Genomic DNA, 23991 nt, shown 5'->3' with positions numbered 1-23991 from the left:
CTGCTTTTGGTGTTGGTTTGTTCTTCTTTTTCTAGGGCTTTGAGATGTAATGTTAGGTCATTTATTTGTTGACTTTTTCTTCTTTTAAGGAATGAACTCCATGCAGTGAACTTTCCTCTTAGAACTGCTTTCATAGTGTCCCAGAGATTCTGATATTTTGTGTCTGTGTTCTCATTCATCTCTGATTTTTTTAAATCTCTTCCTTGATGTCTTCTGCAACCCATTGTTCATTCAGTAGAATATTATTTAGTCTCCAGGCATTGGAGTGGATTTTATCTCTTACTTTATCATTGATTTCTAATTTCTTTCCATTATGATCTAATAGAATGCAGGGTAGTATCTCTATTTTTTTATATTTGCTAAGAGTTGCTTTGTGATATAGTATATGGCCTATTTTAGAGAAGGATCCATGTGCTGCTGAGAAGAAACTGTATTCTCTCATTGAAAGATAAAATATTCTATGTATGTCAGTTAAGTCTAAGTTATTGATTATATTATTAAGTTCTATAATTTCTTTGTTCAGCTTTTGTTTGGAAGATATATATAGTGATGTAAGAAGTGTGTTAAAGTCTCCCCAAATTATTGTGTTGTGTCTATTTGACTCTTGAACTTGAGAAGAGTTTGTTTGATGAATGTAGATGCTTCATTGTTTGGGGCATATATATTTATAATTGTTAAGTCTTGTTGGTGTATGATTCTCTTGTTCAGGATGTAGTGTCTTTCTTTATCCTTTTTGATTGACTTTAGTTTGAAGTCTACCTCATTTGATATGAGGATGGAAACCCCTGCTTGCTTCCACAGTCCATATGAGTGGTATGATTTTTCCCAACCCTTCACCTTCAGTCTGTGAATGTCTTTTCCTATGAGATGAATCTCTTGGAGATAGCATATTGTTGGGTCTTTGTTTTGTTGTTGTTGTTTGTTTGTTTGTTTTATCCAATCTGCTAGTCTATGTCTTTTGATTGGTAAGTTTAGGCCATTAACATTCAGGGTTATTATTGAGACATGATTTGTATTCCCAGACATTTTTGTTGATTTGGGGTATTTAACATATAGGGGTGGTCAGTCAACTGGTGTGGTGGAATTGGTCACTCAGCTACCTCAGTCGCTGGAGGGTGGGGGAGTGGGGGGATGTAGAGACACCGAGTCAATACACAGACACCAGGAGCTGGTGAGAGAGCTGGCAGGTGACAACCTCGATCCCCAGGCAAGCTCATTTAATGCAGAAGTGATTACAATTGATATAGAATGCATCTTCCAATCATACATAGGCAAGCAGGTCATACAACAGCTAGAAACCAATCATCTTATGATTAATGTAACTGCACTATGAGGCAGCTCTAAATATTGATATGCAGTGGAAGGCAGTCTGGAAGGATCTTTGTCCTTAGGGGAGGGGGCCTTATGAGTCGGGGGTTTCATGCCTTGAAATACTTAACTCTCGGTTTCCTGGCCTTGTAGCCTAGCAATGCTAAACTCAAGCACTGAGGATGTGGTTTCACTGACAGCTTGCTAGAGCAGAGCACTCCGTCCTGCAGATGTTCCTGTCGGGCCTGTACGAGCGTAGATTTTCCTAGCACTCTGAGCTGCTCATAGCTGCTAGCTGCAAACTGAAAGTTATTCCAACATAACATGACTTGGTTTCTCCCCTGATTATATTTTCCTTTAGTGTAATCCCTCTCTCTGCTGATTTTCATTATTGTTTTTCATCTCCTCTTCTTGGAATATTTTGCTGAGGATGTTCTGTGGTGCAGGTTTTCTAGTTGTCAATTCTTTTAACTTTTGTTTATCATGGAAAGTTTTTATTTCATCCTCAAATCTAAAACTTAATTTTGCTGGATATAAGATTCTTGGTTGGCATCCATTTTCTTTTAGAGCTTGGTATATGTTGTTCCATGATCTCCTGGCTTTGAGGGTCTGGTCTGCTGAGATACGAATTGAATTGGTCTCCCTCTGTATGTGATCTGATTCCTCTTTTTTGTGGCTTTTAAGATTCTATCCTTATTCTGTATGTGAGGCATTTCATTATAATATGCCTTGGTGTATCTGCTGTAATTTTGTACATTTGGTGTCCTGTAAGCCTCTTGTATTTGGTTTTCCAATCTGTTCTTCATGCTTGGGAAATTTTCTGATATTATCTCATTGAAGAGATTGTGCATTCCTTTGGTTTGAAACTCTGTGCCTTCCTCTATCCCAATAACTCTTATATTTGGTCTTTTGATGCTGTTCCATAATTCTTGGATGTTCTGTTCATGGTTTCTAACTATCTTCATTGTGTGATCAACTTTATTTTCCAGATTGTATACTTTGTCTTCATTATCTGACATTCTTTCTTCCAAGTGATCTAGTCTGTTGGTTATGCTTTCTATTGAGTTTTTTATTTGATTACTGTATCCTTCATTTCAAGGATTTCTGTTTTTTTCTCAGAGTCTCTGTCTCTCTCTCTTGAAGTAATCTTTTGCTACCTGTATTAGCTCTCTTATTTTTTTTGTTGGAGTGATCAATTTTTGCCTGTATTTGCTCATTTAGGTCATTCTTTAATTCACAGATTATTTTAATTATGAACCTCTGAACTCCTTGTCTGATATGTTATCAACTTTGCTGTCCATGGGTTCTGTTATTATAGTGTCCTGGTTTGTTTGAGGCAGTTTCCTCCCTTGTTTTTTCATGTTGTCTATGTGTCTTCCTTTCTTGCAGTGTGGATCTGAGATAATACATTTTCTTCCCTATATTCTTGCAGTATCCCAGATTATCTGTACCTCACCTTGATGTTGGGCTTCCAGACCCTGCTGATGTCTCTGAATGGATGCTACTACATCCTGGACCTGGGTCCTGTGCAAGTCAGTATGCATAGATCTGGGCCAGGCCTGGACTCCAGTGGTAGTCTGCTGGTCAGAAGAGGTGGTCCTATGCCAGAGGCTGGGCTCTGGTAGGTGCCTGCAAGAGGAAGGGTAGACCTGCACAGGCCTGTGTGGGTAGATCTGGGCCTCTGGGCTTGACCTCCTGCAGTAGTCTGTAGTAGTCTGCGGTCTGGTGACAATGGTCATAGGCCCTGCTTTGGCGGGTGTCCACCCTGCCAGTGGGTAGACTGGGCCTATTGTGAACCTGGGTCCCATCTGGGATGGTGTGGGCGGTCCTGCAGTAGTCTGCTCAAGACCTGACTTTCAACATGGTCCTGTCAATGAAATAATTTGTTGTGAATAAAGCTAGATCCATATTAGCCAAACTCTTCCTGGTATTTTATCTCATGGCAAGGCACTGAGGGCCAATGTGATCTGTGATAATGTGGATGTGACCAGAATCTGCATGGCCTAACCCAAACCAAGCAGAGTCCTCACTTGGATGAGGATGTGAACAAGGGAGAAGGTTCTGCCATGATTGTTATGCCAAACTTGGGATATCTACCCAAATACTTTTGGTTTAATCTACGTGGAATAAATATGTATTTAGGTGCTTGAGGGTAGGTGATAAGAAGAAAATCTAGTTTATAGAAATAACTCTATTAGGCAAAATATTACTTATTTAATGTTTTAGTTAGCTTTTTCACAGCTGTGACTAAAAGAACTGACAAGAAGAATTAGAAGAGGAAAAGTTTATTTTGACCCTCACAGTTGCAGAGGCCAGTCCCTGGACAGCCAGTTCCATTTGCTCTGAACCTGAAATGAGGCAGAACGTCAAGGTGGAAGAGTGTGGTGGAGGAGAGCAGCTCAAAACATGGCCACCAGAAAGCAAAGAGAGCTCCACTCATCATAACTAAAATACAAAACCCCAAAGGCATGCCCTAAATGACCCACCTCCTCCAGCTACACCCCACCTACCTATAGTTACCACCCAGCTAATCCTACCAGTGGATTAACAGGCTGATTAGTTTATGGCTCTCATAACCCAATCATTTCACCTCTAAACTTCCTTGCATTGTCTCACACATGAGCTTTTGGGAGATACCTTTTGCCTAAACCATAACACTTAATAATTAACACAATCCATTCACCAAACCTTTATTGAACATCTACTTCTGTGAGTCACTATGTTCATCATACGAGCACGAACAATTACATAGGAATGTCTGATCTTTGCATATGCAATGAACATCTATTTGCCCTATGAAATATAACCCTGTGACTTGGGATTAGTCCAAGGAAGGAGGATTGCAAGTTGAAGGCCAGCCTGGGCAACTTAGTAAGACCTTGTCTCAGAATACCTACTTCATGTATAATCAGAGAAGTGAAAAATTGTGCTCTATTTGTGTACAATGAATCAAAGGGCATTCTCCTGTCATGTATAACTGATTAGAACAAATAAATTTAAAATTTAAAAAAGAATATCACCAACCTCAAAATATAAATAAATAAATAGGGCTAGGGAAATAGCTCCGGGGTAAAGCATCCTGTCTTCAATTCCCAGGACTACAATAAATAAATAATAATAAATGAACAAAAAGTCAGAATTAACAATATGTTTCCTAAACTGTGAAAAGCCTTTAACAGATGATCACAGACACTTTGCTAAGGTATTTTAGAAGTTGTGATATGTTTGAGTCACATCAGGCTTCCTAATCCTTCTGATTATATCCCACAAAAAGATCACAACCCAGAAAACATTCACATATTTGTTCAATTGTTGTGGGTTTATTTATCTTTTCTTTTTCGGTGTGTGTGTTTTTGTTTTACTTGATATTGTGCCCAACCCATTCCAATGATTTCATGACCAATGGGTTATGACCGAGTTTGAAAGCTCCTTTCTGAGCTCTTGGCAGCAGGGCCTCTCAGTCCCTGACTGTAAGGAAAGTGACCACGACACTCAGAGCAACCAAGAGATCTTTATTGCAGCAGTGCAACAGAGGAGAAGAGAGAGAGGGAGAAGGGGAGAGAGAGAGAGAGAGAGAGAGAGAGAGAGAGAGAGAGAGAAGAGAGCACGTGTGCAAAGGAGACAGAGCAAGAGAGAAGAGAGAGAGGGGCCTGGCAGGAGCGAGTTTTTATAGCCCAAATCTAATGGGGTCTCTGGGTCTGCAAGCTGCCTTGTTGGCACACAGGGGGTTAAGTGCTCGGCCTTTGGAGGGTGGGGGGACAAAGCTCTTAGCCTTGAGCGGGGGAGCTTGGGCGTTTGGGCTTGAAACAAACAGGTAATAAAGAACCAGACAGAGGGTTTGAGTGGCCAAGTCATCCTGCAGCTAACTTTGTTTGGCATGCCCTGCAGACAGCTTACTCAGCCTGTCCTGCACCTAACACTGACTACACGTTGGAATCACTGTGAGCTTTTTAAAAATGCTGACGTCGGAGCCCTAACCCAGACAACTTGTGCCAGAACCTGCAGGAGAAGCCTAAGTACTTAATGGTGATTTTTTTGTTGTTGTTGTTATTCTATGTTTAAATCCTCTCTATGTCTTTAAAGTGTTGTGAAGATTAAGAATTATTACATGATTTAAATATTCTTTTAAAATCACTACACCTTTAATCGTATAAGCGATATATATACCTAATAAATATCTTAATAAATTTTTTTCTTCAATTATGAAATAAAAAATAGATTATAACATAGAAAGTAAATCTCTGGGTTCTCCCTTTATCCCACACTTCTACCATCTGAAGGTAAACATAAACATCTCATGTGCCTTCCCCCAAATTGTTGGATAGGTACAGAAATCTATTTAGTTACACTAGATTTATGTTTTTGGATAATTTTAATAGAGTGTCCAGTTATATAAAGCTCTCTTGGTATTCTGAGGAGGATTACATTAGGTTTATGAATTGTAGGGGGAAATGGTATGTTTACTTATCTTTCTATCTAATAATTTGTTAGATCTTTGTATTAATTCATTTTTATTCTTTCTGTCCTTCAAGAAGTATAATAGGATTTTTTAATAGGTTCCACATATTTCTTATTAGATTTATATCTGGGTGTTTTATGTTTTTATTATATTAGAAGTGAGATAATGTGCTCCATTATATTTCATAGCTAAATACTACTTGTTAATTGAAAAGCCACTGCATGTGGGTATTAACTTTGAAACTAGTCCTCCTAACTGCATTATCTTCTGTTTCTAGTGGGATTTCCCCAATTGATTCTTTCAAATCTTTTCTAAGTGAACATCTATACTGTTTAAAGATAGGAATAATTTTGTCACCTCAGTTGAAGTACCAATGCCTCACTTATTCTCTTATCTAATTGCATTGACCAGTAAGTACGTTCAGAACAACAAATTTCAATTTGAAAGCTTACAGAAAGCAACATATATTATTATGTCGATGCTTTATAGCTAAGAATCATGTGTATAAAATATTCAGGCTTGTGAAGAATGAAAAAAAAAACCAGAAAACTTGAGAGAATGACTTTTGATAGTTTTCTTCAATTGCTTTCTTTCTTTAGAAGTCTTTCAATTATAAGGAAAATTTTATTCCCCCCGTGTTTGTTAATATCACAGTTAAGATTGTGTCATGAATATTCATAACAGATTTTTGCCCATACTCTTTTGCTGTCACTGTCATGTTTAATTTCAGTGTTTTGTAGCTTTTCAAAAAATAACTTAGAATTTGTTATTCTTTTTATTCTTTGGAATGGTTTAAATAAAGTTGAAAGCATTCCTTGAATCCAATTCACATAATTCAAATTAGACATCTGATCTTGCTGTGTTTTAAGCTTCTGACAAGTTCCTAATATCTCTCCACAATAATTTATCTTTTTTAGTAGAGCTCCCCAGAAAAATGCAGGACATTTGATTAAATTTTAATATCAGAAGATGAACTCATACATTTTTAGTATAAGTATGTCTCAAGTATTGTTTGGGTCATACTTATGTTATTTTTTTTATTTTTATAAAAATTCAAATTTCTATTTTCGAAGCCTGACAAGCCCAGGGTCATATGCTTTCTTGTGGTATGACTTTGGCAAAAACTATATTCCTGGAAATTTTTATTTTCACTTAATTTTTCAAAAGCATCAACAGAGTGGTCTCTGGAAGCATTTCCTTCTTTCTAAGTTTGCATTTTCTCTCATTTCCTTTATTGGGTCAGTTAGTAGTTTGTCTATTCTATTGGTTAAAATAAAGGCCATATTATATGTTCTTTGCCTCTTTTTTAATTAAAAATTAGAAATGTTTGTGTCTATATATTTCTTCTTTATGCATGCTTTCAGTTAATTTTTCCATTCCTAGGAGAAATTAAGGCAGAAGATAAATTTTGGAGTTCCCAGATCGTTTGGGCTGAGTGAGTAGAGTAGGGGATTTGAGAATGATTCTCAAGGAATTCAGCATGTACAGATCTGGTAGAGGGAATGTGCTCTAAAGGAACCCTGAGAAGGAGGAGCCAGGAGGAGTCAGAGCCAGGAGAATATCAAATCCCTCAATCAATTTGCAGCTCATTCATGCATAAAATGGTAATAATACAATTTGCCTTAGAGTCTTTATTATGCATGCAAAATCCCCAACCCACAGAAAAATGTTTAAGTGTGATTATTAGCAACCAGTCCCTCCACAGTAGGGATGAAATCTTCTGAGCCCATGTGCAGGTCTGAGTCCTGTTCTCTGTTTCTCACTCTTTTGTGGGTGTGAAGCTATTCTTGGTTGCTGGTCTCAGGGTCTCTGTCGCTGCCCTCTGCATTAGCTGCAAGCTCTACTCTTCTGTTCTAAGGGCCTGTGTATTAGTCAGCATTCTCCAGAGAGACAGAACCAAGAGTAGATGTTATCAACACATGAAAGGTGATTCACTGGGGGAATTAGCTCATGCAAATGTGGAAGTGAGATATGATCATGACAGCTCAAATGGACACCCTGGGAATGCCAGTAGCATGGCTCAGTCCAAGTTCAAAGGCTTCAGAACCAGGACCACAAATGATGCAACTCTCAGTGTGAAACCTGAGCTACTGCATAAGTCCCAGAGTCTGAAGGCTGGGAGCCTAGCATTCTGACATCCTAGGACCAGAGAAGAAGAGTGTGTCTCTGAGGAGACAAATGTCTCCATCTTGTCTCTGTTCTCTCCTGTTCCCTGGCTGATGGGATGGTGCCCACGCAATTTCAGTCAGTAGATCTTCCCTCCATCCACTCAGACTCAGACACTAATCTCTGAATACACACTCACACTCTCATTCCCAAAACAATGCTCTACCAGGTTTCTAGGCATTTCTTAATCCAGTCAAGTAGACATCTCCATTGTCACAGCCTGTCACCCTTTACCTTGACGATTTCTTCACAGCTGTTGCTTATTGCTGCTTCTGTCTCTGCGCTGCTCTTGGTTACCTGCATATTTCTCCTCAGAACTGGTTTCCTGAAGGCTCATTTCATCTGCTACCCACTCATTTCTTCTCGGGATTTTCCTTTCTCTTTGGTCTTTTGACTCAGGACAGCTACTGAGATACTGGTACCTCCAAAAAAATCCTCTACCAGGATGTGGTCACCCATGGTGCAGATTACAGTGTCTTTATCCTGGACTCAACTGACCACTAACAAAGCCTTCTGACCTGCTTAGCATTCACCCCAACTCCAGCTGCAATCCACTCCATCTCTCAGGGCTTGTTAGTTTTTGACAAGAGCAACTTAAAGGAGGAGAATTTTTTGGCATATGGTTTCAGATGTCTCAGTCCATGGTCAGCTGATTGCATTGCTCTGGGTCAGTTACTGCCCAGGACACTGATGAGGCTACAATTCCCAGAATTCCATCTCTTCCCCTCTGAACATGGCTGCATTGCCTAACACGTGAGCTTGGCGGGTACATTCCAGAACCAAACCATAACAGGCTTCTAGGGTGTTCCTGCTGATCCGAGAGCTGAGCATACCTCATGGGCATTACTGCACAAATTACTCTGTGAGTCTGGACCTGAGTATCCAAAGAGTGGTCATCCTGAGTATGCAAAGAGTGTCATGGCTACATAATCTGCTGCTGTGGGAGAGGAATAGAGTTCCTCAGAACTCTGAGCCTCTTCTTTGTCCTCCTTTGAGGGTCATGGGTTCAATCAACATGTAATGTACTCCTTGCAGTTTGTATTGCTACTGTTCCCAATAGCCACACATGGCTGATGCCCATCTCCCCACCCCCCACCCCCACCCCCATGTTCTGAGCAGATTACAGAACACTTCCATCATGATGAAAGTTCTGTTGGGCAGCACCGCTCTAAGGCACCATGGTGGAGACAGAGCCACAGAGCTTTGTACATCACCCTTAGAAAAGTAAAATCAGCAGATGAACTCCCGGATCCTAATACCCTTATTTCTAGGCATGACAACCCATCAGCCGCCACCAGGATTGAAAAAGTCCACAAGTGTCAACCTAGAAATCAAATCTTCAATTTAAAAATTTTCTATTGGGAAAGGAAGAAATCATACAGCTCCATTATGGGAACTTTGGTTTCAGGCTTCCCTTTGTGTTTCTAAAAGAGAAAACAAGGAAGTCAAAGCCTTCTGTTTTTCTTTCCATTGTTTTCCTTCTCCTCTCTGAACAGAGAAGCAAGTTTAGGAACAATGAATGCCCGCCCTTTACACAGCATCCAGCCCACCCCCAGCCTCCAGGATGCTCCTCAGAGTGGAAGAATTGTTGGGGGGAAAAAATAAAACAGAGTTGGGCTGGGATTGTGGCTCAGTGGTAGAGCGCTTGCCTAGTCTGTGTGAGGCCCTGGGTTCAATTCTCAGCACCACATATAAATAAATAAAAAGGGCCATTAACAACTAAAAAATATTTTTTAAAAAAGAGTCATCTTGTCCCTTAGGAAAAACTTGGGTAGTGTTGCATGGACCCAATGTCCCTAGCAGGGCAGCGCTGAGCCACAGTTGGTCAGTGAAGCCTGCCCTGTGAGTGCGGAGGTGGAAGGAAGAGGGAAGAGTGACCTTACCTTCCCTCTGCCCTCTCTTCTCAGTTCCTTTCATGTAAATAAGAAGCTGCAGAGCCTCCTGATCCTTCTCCCCTCAACACTTGAACTCCTCTGCTCAGCCAGAGAGTTGTCACTGCACTGCCGTGAGGGCCACACACCACCACCTGCTTTGCTCTTGGGGACTTTCCTGTCTGTGGACGGAGCATTTGATGGCAGCACAGAGAGTTCTCTGGAAAGGTTTGGCTGTTAGGGAACAGAATCGGAGCCAGAAGGAAATCAGAGCTGGGATCTCCTGGAATTTTACAGGATCTTCGGACTTCTCTTGGAAATTCTTTGGAGGCAGTTTAGGGGTTGGCTGCTGCCTCTGCTGACAGTAATATTAATAATAGCAACAATGAGAACATGGCATCTCCTCTCACTCATTTACTTAATTCCTGCTGTGACCCTGCACAGCATGTGCTTTTCATGGTCCTCACTTTACAGGTGGGAAACTGCACAGGCAGCTTCTGCCAGCCAAGGGCCCCCAAAGCCATCTCTAAGGGCTTTAACCTGTGGTCAGTCATGGGACCCAGAAGCAGGTACCTGGGCCGGCATCTGCAGAGATGGTGTGGTTTCTGAACCCCCAAGGGTGCCATATGTCTGTGTCCCACCCAGATGGCTGCCCTGCCTGTCCCACATTGGATGGCTCCTTGGGGCCAGCCCCAGTTACCCTGGGCAAGTTTTCAAAGCCTGTGTTGGTTTTAGCCATGGATCTCAGCAAAGCTCTCTTCTTGCAAGGCCATGGAGGATTTTCTGAGCCTCCTAACTGCCCATCAGTGTTCTTGTCATCCTAGGATTCAAGGTTCCTTGGTGCTCTCCAGGTATCCCCATGTTATCTATCGAGCAGCAGCTGCTCACTTTTCAGTTCAAAGTCAACAACCCTCTGAGAGTTTGTGTGACAGACAGAAAACAATTCAATGTATTAAAAATAAGTAAAAATTAACACTGCTAAAAAAATTACAGGAGGCCATTGTTGTTTTGAACTAGGCTTCTGCACTAGGCCCCAACAGATCAAGCCAAAAATCAAAATGGAATCACCTTGTGCTGAAGTTCCAAGGCACGAAACTGAAATTAAGCTGTTTATATGACCTTTGTTGAAAATGGGATTGGAAAGATAGCTGCTAAATTTGCTCAACAGGTCTGTTTTAATTGGCCTAAAAATGAAATTCTCTCTTCCTTAATCTTCACTAAAAGTAATCTAATGAAACCTGGGGTTAAATAATCAGTTATTTCATTATTGTTCTGACTCCTTCTTCTCACCTTACAAGAAAAATGACTTTAAAATGATCAATCCACTTTTTTGCTGTTGTTGTTTCTTCTTTCTCTAGCCATCCCTGTCTGTAAAGCCAACCTGCTCTGCGTGGCTCATTGGAACACTCATTCTATTTTGTGGAATGAAATATTGCCCAATTCTAGAATTGAAAATAAAACCAATTTAGATCTTTAAATTGTGGTAATTTTGTCCTTTGATAACTGAGAAAACATATTTGCCTCGAATATAGCTGGAAAGAGGTTATGATATATAAATACATATTCAAAATGAGTAAGACGATGACTAACACAGAATATTGGGCAAAGGACATAAATAACAAAAGAAAATTATACATAATCATATGAGAAAATATTCACTATTACTAGTAATCAGTTAAAGGTCAAAGCTCAAATAATAGGGCTGGGGTTGTATCTCAGTGGTAGAACACAAGCTGAGCATACACAAGACCCTGGACCTAATCCACAACACCAAAATCTAAAAACAAAAAATAATGACACACTGAAACACTTGTCAAGTGATGAGACCAGCTCACAACAAGACAAACACACACCTTGTCTTCCTTTCCTGACCCCCAATAACAAGCCATACCGAGCAATATGGTCTCATCACCCTCACCCCGACTTTCCAGTGATGGCCGGTGAGCCACTGATTGTTCAACACAATGCCAATGTCTTCATCATGGTTTGACCTGATTTTCCAGCCACATTGTGCTCTGATACCCAAGTCCTTATTTTCATACCACCCTTATGTCCTGCCCAATCCTCTGCAAACTTCGCTTCCTCTGCCAGAGTGTGCTAGCCTTCCTGGCCCTAGGTAACCTCCCTGAGCCATCTCAGCAACCTGTTTGGCATGTGCTTCAGGAAAACCAATCATTTGGCTCCTTTTCCAATAAAATGTTCCTTTCATAATTGCTCAACATTTATTTAAGGCCCACATTTGCAAAGCCTGCACAGGAAAGGCAAAACCTTTTTGATCAGTTGATCAGATACACTGCTTAGAAAATAAACTATTGGTTATCCGTTGGTCTTGGAGGACCTCACTTCCTCTCATCAAAGATTCCCTAACTGCTTGGCCTACTTCATTACCGTGAAGATCAATAACTCCATAATCTAAGTCTTCAACCTAGAGTTCCTCCCTCTATTCCAGACCTCTATAAGAGGAAGAGCTCACTTGGCTTTGGAATAAGTTAGACAAACAAATTTTAGAAGTTTGTTGTGTATTTCTTTGCTTCTCTTGATGAATATTGGTTGACAGCAATGTCAAGATGTGCCCTAGACCCTGTCACTACCAAAGACGAAGTCAAGGGTGTCTGGACCTCCCAGAACTCCTAGAACTCATCCCCTCTGCAGGTCAGGTTAGAAGAATTTGTAATATGCTGCTCCATGTATAAAATGTTGTGTTCTAGCATGTCATCTGGAAGCACCAGGGTCTTCCCATACCTTATAGGACTCGACTTACAGTAAATCCTCTGACCATTTTTTCTATTTGTACCTCTTCTTCAAATTTGACATATTTGAAATCAATGGGTGGGTACCAGCCCCTGCTCTCGGCCCACATCCAGCCACCTCCCACACCCACATGCCCTTTCTGCCCAGTTGGTACCACCACCCACCCCCTTATCCATGTCAGACACACTCAGGAGTTCTCTGACTCCTCCTCACTCATTCTCTTCTTGCATCTCATCAGTGACTGAATCTTATTGATTTTCCCCTTAGAAAACCTGGAAACTGTCCTTCTTCACCCTCATTGCTATTTCCTTATTTAAATTGTGTTAGTCAGCTTTTTATCACTGTGACCAAAATATCTGACGAGAACGACTTAGAGGAAGAACGGTTTATTTTGGGCTCACAGTTTCACAGGTTCAGTCCATGGTTGGCCAACTCTGTTGCTCTGGGTCTAAGGTGAGGCAGAACCTGGCGGAAGGACCTAGCAGAGCAAAATAGCTTAGCTTGAGAAGCAGCTGGGAAGCAGAGACAGAACATGAGGAGACAGAGACAAGATGTAGTCCAGGGCCACACTCCAAGTTTCCTACTTCCTCCTTGACTACAGTTACTACCTAGTAGTCCTCTCAAATTATTAATTTATCAGAGGGATTAATCCACTAATGAGGTTATAACTGTCATAATCCAATATTTAGAGTCTATACTTTAAACTCTAAATATGACTGCATTTCCTAATGCATGAGCTCTTTGGGGACATTTTTAGATTCAAACCATAAAATAAATGATAGTTTTCCTCACCCAGATTATTTATACAGCCTCCCAGTCAACCGCCCAGCCTCCAGCCTCCCCATTTCTTACATACATAGTTAAAGTGACCTTTATCTAATGCAAATTTGATGGTTTCCTTCTCCCAGTGAAATTTCAATATCTCCTTATTGCCCACAAGACAATGACCAAGCTTTTTAAATGCCTTAGAAGATTCTAGTAGTATGGACTTGTTTATCTCTACAAATGCCTTTTACAAAATGGAATTTTGTAATACAGCTTATATTGCTTATTTCAGTAGCTTTCAGTAGCTTAAATGCACCTGTACCTTCTCCAAAATCTTGTACATCCATTTTCCACTGCCCAAAGCTCTGTCTTCTCCCCCATGCTCCCGGTCCTGGGCTTGAATGTCACTCCTCAACGATCATCAAGGTCCCTAATAGCAGAATGAGTTGTTCTGGCACGACGTCTGGCAGCAACAGGGTCCTCCCACATCTTGTACATGGAGCACCCTACCATAAGTTCTTTTAATCTTTCTTTGTTCAGGCATCCCTGATTCTTTCTTTGCTAACTATAGGGTCTGTGACATAGCTTGGCATTGCTGTCCAATATTCACTGAAAGAATAAGAGGCCACACTTAAGGTGTGGCCTTGGACTATATCTTGTCTCTCTCTCCTCACATTCAAACAGGCTTTGCAAAGGGACAAAACAGTGAGAGTGGCCTTGCTTTATAACTAATGGTAACTAATTCCCTCACATGAGAGCAAGAATGTACTCATTCCCCTGAGAATTAACCCAGGATCAAAAGAGTAGTATGACCTCTTAAACATCTCCCTACACCTCTACAATATCACTCAAATTCTAGAATGTGTTTCCAAGGGGACAACCCATACCCAAACCACAACAATATTATTCTAAGAATCTATTAGAAGGAAATAAATTGAGATTTACATTCACCCAGATATGTGGAACAAGATTTTCTGCACAAATATGTTTTTAATGTTTATAGTAGAAAATTCATAAATGAACCACAGAGGAAAGAACAAGGAAAATGCATCTGCGTAAAAACATGAGAAACAGTTACAGTATATTTCTGCCAGATAAAATTAAGTGGAGAAGAAAGTAGGACACACAGTTGTATTTTGCAGCTTCGTAATATTTTAAATCTTTGGAATTAGCCAAAATGCAAATATGTTTTACCTATGAGTAATGGGATCATGGGCCATTTGCATTTTTTATGCACTTTTCTAAATTTTCCAGTTTTTTGTCATTGAACCTTAATAAGAAATATTTTTCTAATTGGAAACATACATGTGTGCATGCTCTTGGAGCCTCACAGACATGCACATCTGGGTTCTGCAGTATCTAAATGCCTAGAGTCAGAAGACAGAACTTTGGATCCCACTTGGATGATGATTCTGCTGGGCTGTGATACTCCAGAGGAATATTCCCATACACCAAAATTCTGCTGAGCACTTCCTTATGATGTGCAGACACCATGAACTATACTTTACTCCTCCTAGCTGTACTTAAAATTTAGGACCTTCTGTCCCTCACTACAGAACACTTCCCTACCTCTTCAGTGAGCTTTATCCAACGTACAAGCCAGTGTCCCTCAAGTGCTTAGATTGCTCCTTTTCCAAACATGCCTTCTTATATGATCTTCCTGTGGTTTGGAATTATTTTGTTCCCTGTAGTTTGAGGTGTTGGAAGCTTAGTCCCTGCCATGTGGCAATGTTGAAAAGATAAAACCTGTAAGAGGTGAATTGGGTCAATGACACTGCCTTCATGAATGGATTATCCTTGTCTTTCGTAGTAAGATGAACTTCCCAGGGGTGAGTTCCTGCAAGAATCTGTTATTTAAAAAATGAAGCTACCCTACCCTATATGCTTGGTCTCTTTTGTGTATAACCAGTTTCCTTTCCACTTCTCTGACATGTTGGGATCCCGCACCAGGACGATGGCACCAAGCTGTTTAGCAATTCTAGCCACCAGAAACATGAATTAAATCAAGTTCTTATAAGGGACCTAGACTCAGGTATATTGTTAAACTAAGTACAAAACAAACCAAAACAGATCTTAACCTTTGGATTACTGAATACACAGATAACTTTGTGCTCCCAACATAGTGAATAGCTAGATGTTCCACTGACCAGAAGGCAAACCGGAAACCAAAAGATGCCTTCTGAATCATTTATATCTATCACTTATTTTGTAAATCAGAAAATTAAGACCACTCACAGCAGGAAACGGTAAAGCTTAAACCAGATGACTTATATCTGCTACATGGAACGCAATGGTAGAAGCTGATCTCTAATCTGTTTCCTTTGGAAACATGTTAAAATTTTTAGGTAACTAAAACTTTATCATGCTGCTTAACTACATGCCATTTACCCACGGTAAGCCTGAGAGAAACATTTTTCTGGGGCATCTGGGGCACTCATACTGATGTGAATCTTTAGAGAGACATTCACAAAATGGAATGATGCTTGTACCATTCAGGGATCTCAGTCTCTCTCCATATGTTTAGCCAGTCCTACATATTCCCAGTGCCTTCTGTTGGCCACTCTGGAGCACTGGCCCTTTGCCTCTTCTCTGGCCCCAGCCTCGACCACTGCTGATCCTAAAACCATCAGTCATGTTTCCAATGCTTGCTAATGTTGCAGGCTGCCAACCTCAGCTGGTACCTCCCGGGTCTTCCCCAAGCGCGCTGATGTCCCTTGTGCTCCAGATGCAGCTCTTGTCACAGTAGGAGCTGCTGGCACCAATCCTAATCATTCCTTCCTCTTCCAAGGTCTCAGTTCTTTCGTGTTCATCTATTCTTTTAGGGTAGCCTGCTCGGCCCAGGTTTCTGATGTGAGTTTTTGAGATTATGGGCCAGGGGGGACACTGATCCTGCCCTATTTAGACTCCCCCTACCTAGTGGCCTCAACCAAATGTATTCAAGCCTTCCTTCTCTCTGTGTTCATTTTCAGGATTCTCTTTGATTCCTCCTACAAATAGACCCTTAGTTGACCTATCCTGCTTCAGGGCTCCAGGCACACACAGGCATGTCTGAATCATCTGAATCTTAATATTGTTCAAGACAGAATACTTGATGCATCTTCATGACTGTGTTAGGCCAAAAATTCAGAATGGAGGAGTGTCCCCTTGCATCCTTCCAAACCCTGATGAGAATTGTGACTTTTTCCAGTCAGACTCACCCTCTCCACCTGCCCTCCATGGAGAATCTTGCTTTTGCTGGCTTGATTCTTAGGCTTGTGCGACAAAGAATTGGAAGGAAGGGAGTGAAAACAGAAGAAGCTCCCAGGTGAGAATTAGGAAGACTTACTGACGATTGAGAAAAAGAGGAACTTAAGAAAAGTTGCTGCAAATAACTTGTTATGGTTTAGATGAGGTGTCCCCCCAAAGCTCCTGTGTGAGACAATGCAAGAAGGTTTAGAGCTGAAATGATCGGATTATGAGAGCCTCAACCCAATCAGTGCATTGATCCACTTGAATGGATTCACTGGGTGGTCATTGTAGGCAGGTAGGGTATGGTTGGAGGGGGTGGGTCTCTGAGGACCTGCCTTTGGGGAATATATTTTGGGAGCCTCTCTCTGTTCAGTGCCTCTTTGCTCAGTCTTTCTCTGCTTTCTGGTGCCAGGTCTCCATCTGCTTTCCTTTGGCACACACTTCTACCAGAGCTTTTGCCTCACTTCAAGCCCCAAGGAATGGAATTGGCCATTTATGGACTGACACCTCTGACACTGTGAGCCCTAAAATACACTTTTCCTGAACTAATTGTTTTTGTCACAACAGTGGAAAATCATACTAAAACACAAGTTGAGTTATTTTTCCAAGTGTTTGGTCTAATGATGTGCTACTACTTTCTGGGTAATCTGTCTCATGTAGGGTCACATGTAGATCATGTGGTTTGGGAATTCAATAAAGGCTATGTAGTATATTTGTTGGAAAAGTATTAGAGACTATGGGGAACAATTTACTCCTGTTTTTACCATATTTTATTTGTCATAGAAAATAAAATGCCAGGACAACAATGTTACTTGGATTTGGGGACAACCTGTTAGAAACCAAGATGAAAGAAAATAATCTTAAGAAAATACCTTTAATACATATTTATGCTAACCATCCTAGAAATGCCACAAGACAGATCTGAGAGTTTATGCTAGCTCTGGAGACCAGTGTTTGAGACTCAAGATTTTGCAATTTTGCTTTTTCTCATCAGCCAAGAGGGTATATCTTAATTTTCTCATTAAAATATCATGTAGCGCTTTCTGGTTTCCAAGTGATTTCTCACCTATTAACTAATTTGAGTCTTCAGAACAACTTGGAGAGACATGGAATATATCATGACTTGACTTGGAGATGCAAATATTGAGGTTCAGGAATATGTTAAATAACTCACTCAAAGTCATGTGCCCAGAAGGAATTGTTGATGGTGATGAAAAAAAAAATGTTCAGAATTCAGATGAGATAAATATCCCTGAAGACCTGATGAGACTCAGTTGAATGACTCAAGTGTCTCTGATATGGTTGGAAGAGTGGGAGTGCTTATTAGTTGATTTTGAAAGGAACTGTTTAGATTAATATAATATTCAGTCCTGAAAATTAAGGAAATCAGGTTGCTATTAGTTTAACGACTCCATTCAGTGATTCTCTAACACTGTGGGTTCTTCGTGTTCTGAACTGCAGTTCTATCATCAAAAGAGCAAGGAAACCATGCAAATCCCGGAGCTAACTTTAGAGTTTGGTAATATTTTATAACAGTGAAGCAGGATTTCTGAACTTATCAACCATGCTGGAGGACGAGGATGAAAATTCTCAAGCCAAAAACCTAGCAAAGTTGCTGACAGTAGACTTTACTGCCAAGCTGTCTCCTCACACCGAAGTCATCAGAGTCTGCATTGAAAAGAAAAGGGGAAAATAGTCCTGAAAAACCTTTCTAACTGAAACATCATATTAAACAATATAAGGCAAACTCAGAAAATCAAGGGTTGTATGTTTCCCTTTGTACATGGAACCTAGCCAGGAAAAAGGAAAAGAAGGGTGGTGGAGGTTTCGGAGGATGTCTCATGAGAATCGAAGGGAGATCAGAAGAGCAGAGGAAAGGGACCAAGGGGAGGAAAATGGAAAGGAAAGGGAAAATAATGGGGAATGATATTGTCCTAATTATATTGTTATCCTGTGTACATGTGTGAATATGTAACAACAAATCCCACCATTCTGTGCAGCTATAAAAAAAATTCTCTGGTTGACTGTTACAAAGATACAAAAAAAAAAAAATAGAAGGAGTGAGTAGGAGTGAGGTGACCATTGTTTTATGACCCAAACAATGTATCACTAGGATTCTTATATAAATGTATTTGAAAGCAAGAGAACCCCAGACTTCTCTCTTCTTGGAATATGTAGTCATTTCCAAATTATTTGGAAAAACTCTCTGTTATGGCTTGGATTGTGAGGGGTCTCCCTAAAACACATGTGAGATGATGCAAGAAGGTTGAGAGGTGAAATTATTGGGTTATGACAGCCTTAACCCAATCAGTAATTCATTCCCCTGGTGCAAATTAACTGAGTGATAACTATATTCAGGTGGTAAAGGAGGTGGGTCCCTGGGAGTGTGCCCTTGGGGTATATATTTTATCTTTATTGAGCAGATCGCTCTCTCTCTCTCTCTCTCTCTCTCTCTCTCTCTCTCTCTCTCTCTCCTTCATAGTGACCACATCCAAAGCCACTTTCCTCTGCCACACTCTTCCACCATTATGTTCTCCCTAACCTCAGAGAACAAGGAATAGTGTAGGCAGTCCATGGACTGTGACCTCTGCAACCATGCAACATAAAATAAACTTTTCCTCCTCTAATTTTTTCTTGTCAGGTATTTTGGTCACAGCAGCAACAAAGCTGGCTATAATACTCTCCTATTAAATACATCAGCAGTCAGAGCCCTGGTGAGGATCCAAAGATCTGAGGTCTGACCTACTACTATGTCTACAAGCAGCATGACCTTGGAGAAGTCCTAAAGTCTATCTATACTTCACTTGGTCTACTTGAAACAGACTCCTCCTTCTCTTTGGTGAGGGGGAAAAAGTGTCCATAGACTATGGGTCATTTTTTGGATGTAGAAATGTGTGATGAGATGAAACGCAAGAAGTGGTTATCTGCATACACCTGGAACACTGGCTCTTCTGTCTTCACAAGGTGACCATGTGCTTACCTTAATGACTTACCAGGTGAGAGCAGCACTAAACTGGTTACTCCACTTCCTTTTCTTTTATTTGGACACTTTCCACTCACCTCTCAATCTCTCCTTCAAGCTTTCTCACCCTCAAAATGACCTTTTATGTTTCAATGAAAACTTTCTTTCAATGGAAAACTCAGAACTCATTACCTCCACGTACAATGAGCTTTGTGATACATATTAAATTACTTTTTATTGGTAGAAACAGCATATGAAGTCGTATGAATTTACCACATTTCCTTCATTCCCTTCTAGCAAGAGTCAGTTCTTCAAAGATCTTTGTTTTGCCAATGGAAGTTTATTGAGCTCAGGGTTCCAGAGACTGGGAAGTCTACACTCACGGTGTTGACATTCGACTGGTGTCTGGTTAGGACCTTCTCACTGCATCATTGTCAAAAGTATCACATGGCAAGACAGAGCAAGCATGTTAGCTTTGGTCTCTTCCTCTTCTTATAAAGTCACTAATACCATCATGGGAACCCCACCCTCATGACCTCATCTAATCCTAATTACTTTCCAAAGTTCCAAGAACCATTAACTTACATGCTCCATATCAACTCTTCTGAGTCAGTCCAAGTCAGCTTCAGCACAACACTGATTCTCAAGATGTCCCTTTGTGGATATCCAATGAGCAAGTCTGCAAACTGCAAAGGAAAATTGTATGTGTGTATGTGTAGGTGTGTTCAGAAACACAAAGCTGAGATTCAGAAAAGTTGATAATGAGGCATCAAAAATTATTTGTAAAGCATTCTAGAAAGGAAAAAATATGGAAAACAAAATGAGTTTTGGTGGACACAATCATTCAAACCATCGTGATATTCAAACATGAGTTCTAGAAAATTTTGCTGTGTAATGTGAGATCCAGCATCTGCCCTTGCCTTCATTCTGAAATCTGTAATAAAAATCTTTGATAGGTTGTATGTGTGTTGGTGTATAATGTGCTGAAACTGACCATAAAACCATCTGGATACATTTAAATTATATACTGTTACAGAAATTCTTTATGTGACTTTTTGTCTGTATATGTCTAACCTCTTTCTCTAAATTATATACTCCTTGCAGATAATAAGTTAATGCTATATAATCATTCTCTGTATCTAGCATATTGCTCATCACCTTGTTTCATATGTGATACTCATTAAGAAAATCATTCCTTGATTGACAGGAAAAGCATGGTTGGCAAGAATTTTGACGTTGCTAAAAGGAACCAATATTTTGCAATGTAAGAGGATCAAGAACTTCAGCCAAGGACATACTTCTGTTGATTTTTTAAAGGTATTCTAGTATCAAGGCATTCTGTGTTCACATTAACATTGGAGGGAATAATATAGTAGTATTATGTTAAGTGGAAGATAAATGCCTATAAACCACTATGTGCAATGAATGTCTTTACTTCCCAGCTGAACTGTGCAATGCAAGCAAAACAATCTCTGAAATGGCCCTACTTCAGGCTTTGTAAAGTTGTTGAAGAGGAAACTAACTGTGGACTCAGATGATTCTGAGAAGTGGCATACTGGTAAATCTTTAATGTTCAGGGAAAGAAGACAGAAGAAAAAAAAACACCTGGTATATGGCATTAGTCATTTCCATGGTGTAAATATTCTCATCATGGCTAATTTCAAACTACCAAAGTGACATCACTGAAATGTAGAGTTGGAAAAACATGCCCCAAATCAACTCTTCTGAGTCAGTCCAAGTCAGCTTCAGCACAACACTGATTCTCAAGATGTCCCTTTGTGGATATCCAATGAGCAAGTCTGCAAACTGCAAAGGAAAATTGTATGTGTGTATGTGTAGGTGTGTTCAGAAACACAAAGCTGAGATTCAGAAAAGTTGATAATGAGGCATCAAAAATTATTTGTAAAGCATTCTAGAAAGGAAAAAATATGGAAAACAAAATAAGTCCAGTTGACCAATGAATTTAACACATGTATTTACAGTATTATATTTGCAAAGTATTATAATCACAAACTGATTGAATTTCATTAGTCTATCAGGCTAATGCAATACAGCAGGTGAGTCAGAACACCAAAATTATATACTGTTAAGATTTTAGAGATCAATCAATTATCTCAGTGTAAGGTATGAGATTCTGGAAAATAAACAATAAGAATTATGCCATGTCCATTATTTGAAGATTCCTACTCTGCTTGGCCCACATCCTTTTGCATTCCCTACTCCATTGGAACTCTTTCTGTGCTTGTCTTACCCAAGGCCTAAGATGTGCTAACATGCATGGGTCTGGTGACCCACAACACTGATTATAAGCTTAAAACAGTTGAGAGTTTGCTGTGAGTCAATTTTGTTTATGCTTTCAGGCAATATCTTTCTGGTATATTCATTGCTGTGTGTATGTGTATGTGCATGTGAGTATCAAAAGATGCACCGGCACACCTGTTCTCCATCTCCAAAGGTCAGTGGCTCCCTCTTCCCCCAAGCCTAAGCCCTGTCCTTAGCACAGGCAGAAGAGGCTTAAGAAGAAGAGTTCTTATTCATTCTGATAAGGCTGGCCTTTTCTAATCAATAAGTAGAAACATCTACTCTAAAAGGTACAAGAACCTCATTGATAGAACTCATGCACAAAAATAATTACTACAAATGTCACAGAAAATCCCCCAGGTTTGAGTGTATAAACTAATGTTGTAAGGTGTAAAATAAGGTGGTCTTTTCTCAGAAGGACCACCAAAGAGGTCAAAGACTGAGCATGGTATGCTTTGCATATTCCTGTGAATTCATATTTCTAATGGTCGGTAACACTGACCTTAGGATATTCTTGACCCAGAACTTGTCTAGCCTTCAGAATTTTAATCTCTCAGAAGAGAGAGCCAAGTTCATGGGACTCTGAATGAAATACTAATGAGAATTAATAACAGTTCTGTCTTAGGTCTGTCTTAGTCCATTTTGACTGCTGTAACAAAATATCTTAAGTTGGGTACCTTATAAACAAAGAAATTCATTTCTCACAGTGCTGGAGACTAGGAAGTTCAAGTTCAAGGCACTAGCAAATTCAGTGTTTGGTGAGAGTCTTCTTCCTAGATGGCAGTGTTTTTGCTGTGTCCCCACATGACATAAGGAACTAGCTCATTCTCTGAATTCCTTTCTGTGTGGGCACTGTTTTAGTCAGCTTTTTCAATGCTGTGACTAAAAGATTTGACAAAAGTCATTTTAAAAGAGGAAAAGTTTATTTGGGGGTTCACAGATTCAGAGGTCTCAGTCCATAGACAGCCAACTCCATTTCTCTGGACTGGAGGTAAGGCAGATATCATGATGGAAGAGTGTGGTGGAGAGAGGCAGTTCACATAATGATCAGAAGCAGAGAAGGAGACTGCACTCCCCAGATACAAAACATAGACCTCAGGGGAGGGGAAGAACAGAAGTTCGGTAGATTAGACAAAGGGGAATGAAGGGAAGGGAGGAGGGATGGAAATAGGAAAGACAGTGGAATGAATCTGACATAACTCTCCTATGTACAAATATGAATATAGCACAGGGATCTCAACACAGTGTACATCCACAAGACTGGGATTCGAGAATAAGATATACTTCATGTTTGTATAAATATGTCAAAAATATAATCTACTATTATGTAGAAACTAAAAAGAACAATTGATATGTGTGTGCATAGGTAATTATTTAGATAGATACGGATATATCTCAAGGCACACTTCCAATGCCCACTTCCTCCAACTACACCCTATCTGCCTTCAGTTACAGCTCAGTTAATCCTCATGAGGGGATTAATTCAAAGCTGGGGTCCAGTCCCTCATAACCCAATCATCTCGCCTCTGAATGCTCCTGTGTTGTCTCACACATGAGCTCTTGGGGGACACCTCACATCCAGCCCATAACAGGTACTAATCTCAACAATGAGGGCCCTAAGCTCACGGTCTAATCATCTCCCAAAGGCCTCATATCCTAATGTCACCTTGGGAGTTAGGACTGGAAATTTAAATACATTTTTTAAAATTACATAAATTGGTGGGGTGGGCACACATTCAGGCTATAACAAGAACACAGCAAATGAACTTGCCCAACTCACATGACTTCACTGGGCATCCCATGCATTATATTTATATAAAAAATGTCAGTCTTGTGTCAGGAAAAAATGATCCAGAACAACTTGCTCTTGTCGTACACTGGAACAAACAGATATTTTATGGAAGGGTTTGGCTGCCTTCTTTAATTTTTTTCCAGGGCTGAGGATATATATATATATACACCCACACAAATTCTTGATAACAAAATTGGCTCTGTACTACTTTTATTTAGCTGAACCTTTTGCCACATTTACTTTTCCGAGCCAAGTTGGACTGTGTAAGCCAAATTTTAACTCAGCATGTAAAACAAAATTTTCTTGTAAATCTAGTCTCTAAAACATCAGGGGAATGTTTAGATTAAATTTAATAAAGTTTATTGTATTGAATAAAAATAAAGTCCAT

General features: G+C 40.1%; 1 long non-coding RNA gene across 1 annotated transcript in view; it reads right to left on the bottom strand.

Moving 5' to 3' along the window:
• Positions 1–21180: 21180 nt before the first annotated feature.
• Positions 21181–23991, bottom strand: part of LOC120886347 (uncharacterized) — a 91412-nt gene continuing 88601 nt past the window's right edge. Inside the window, exon 4 of the long non-coding RNA XR_013430071.1 lies at positions 21181–21316. This is a non-coding gene — a long non-coding RNA (uncharacterized LOC120886347). The remainder of the gene's footprint in view (positions 21317–23991) is intronic.

Source organism: Ictidomys tridecemlineatus, chromosome 13 (assembly GCF_052094955.1).
Source record: "Ictidomys tridecemlineatus isolate mIctTri1 chromosome 13, mIctTri1.hap1, whole genome shotgun sequence".
Lineage (NCBI taxonomy): Eukaryota > Metazoa > Chordata > Mammalia > Rodentia > Sciuridae > Ictidomys > Ictidomys tridecemlineatus.
This window is presented reverse-complemented; position numbering and strand designations above follow the sequence as displayed.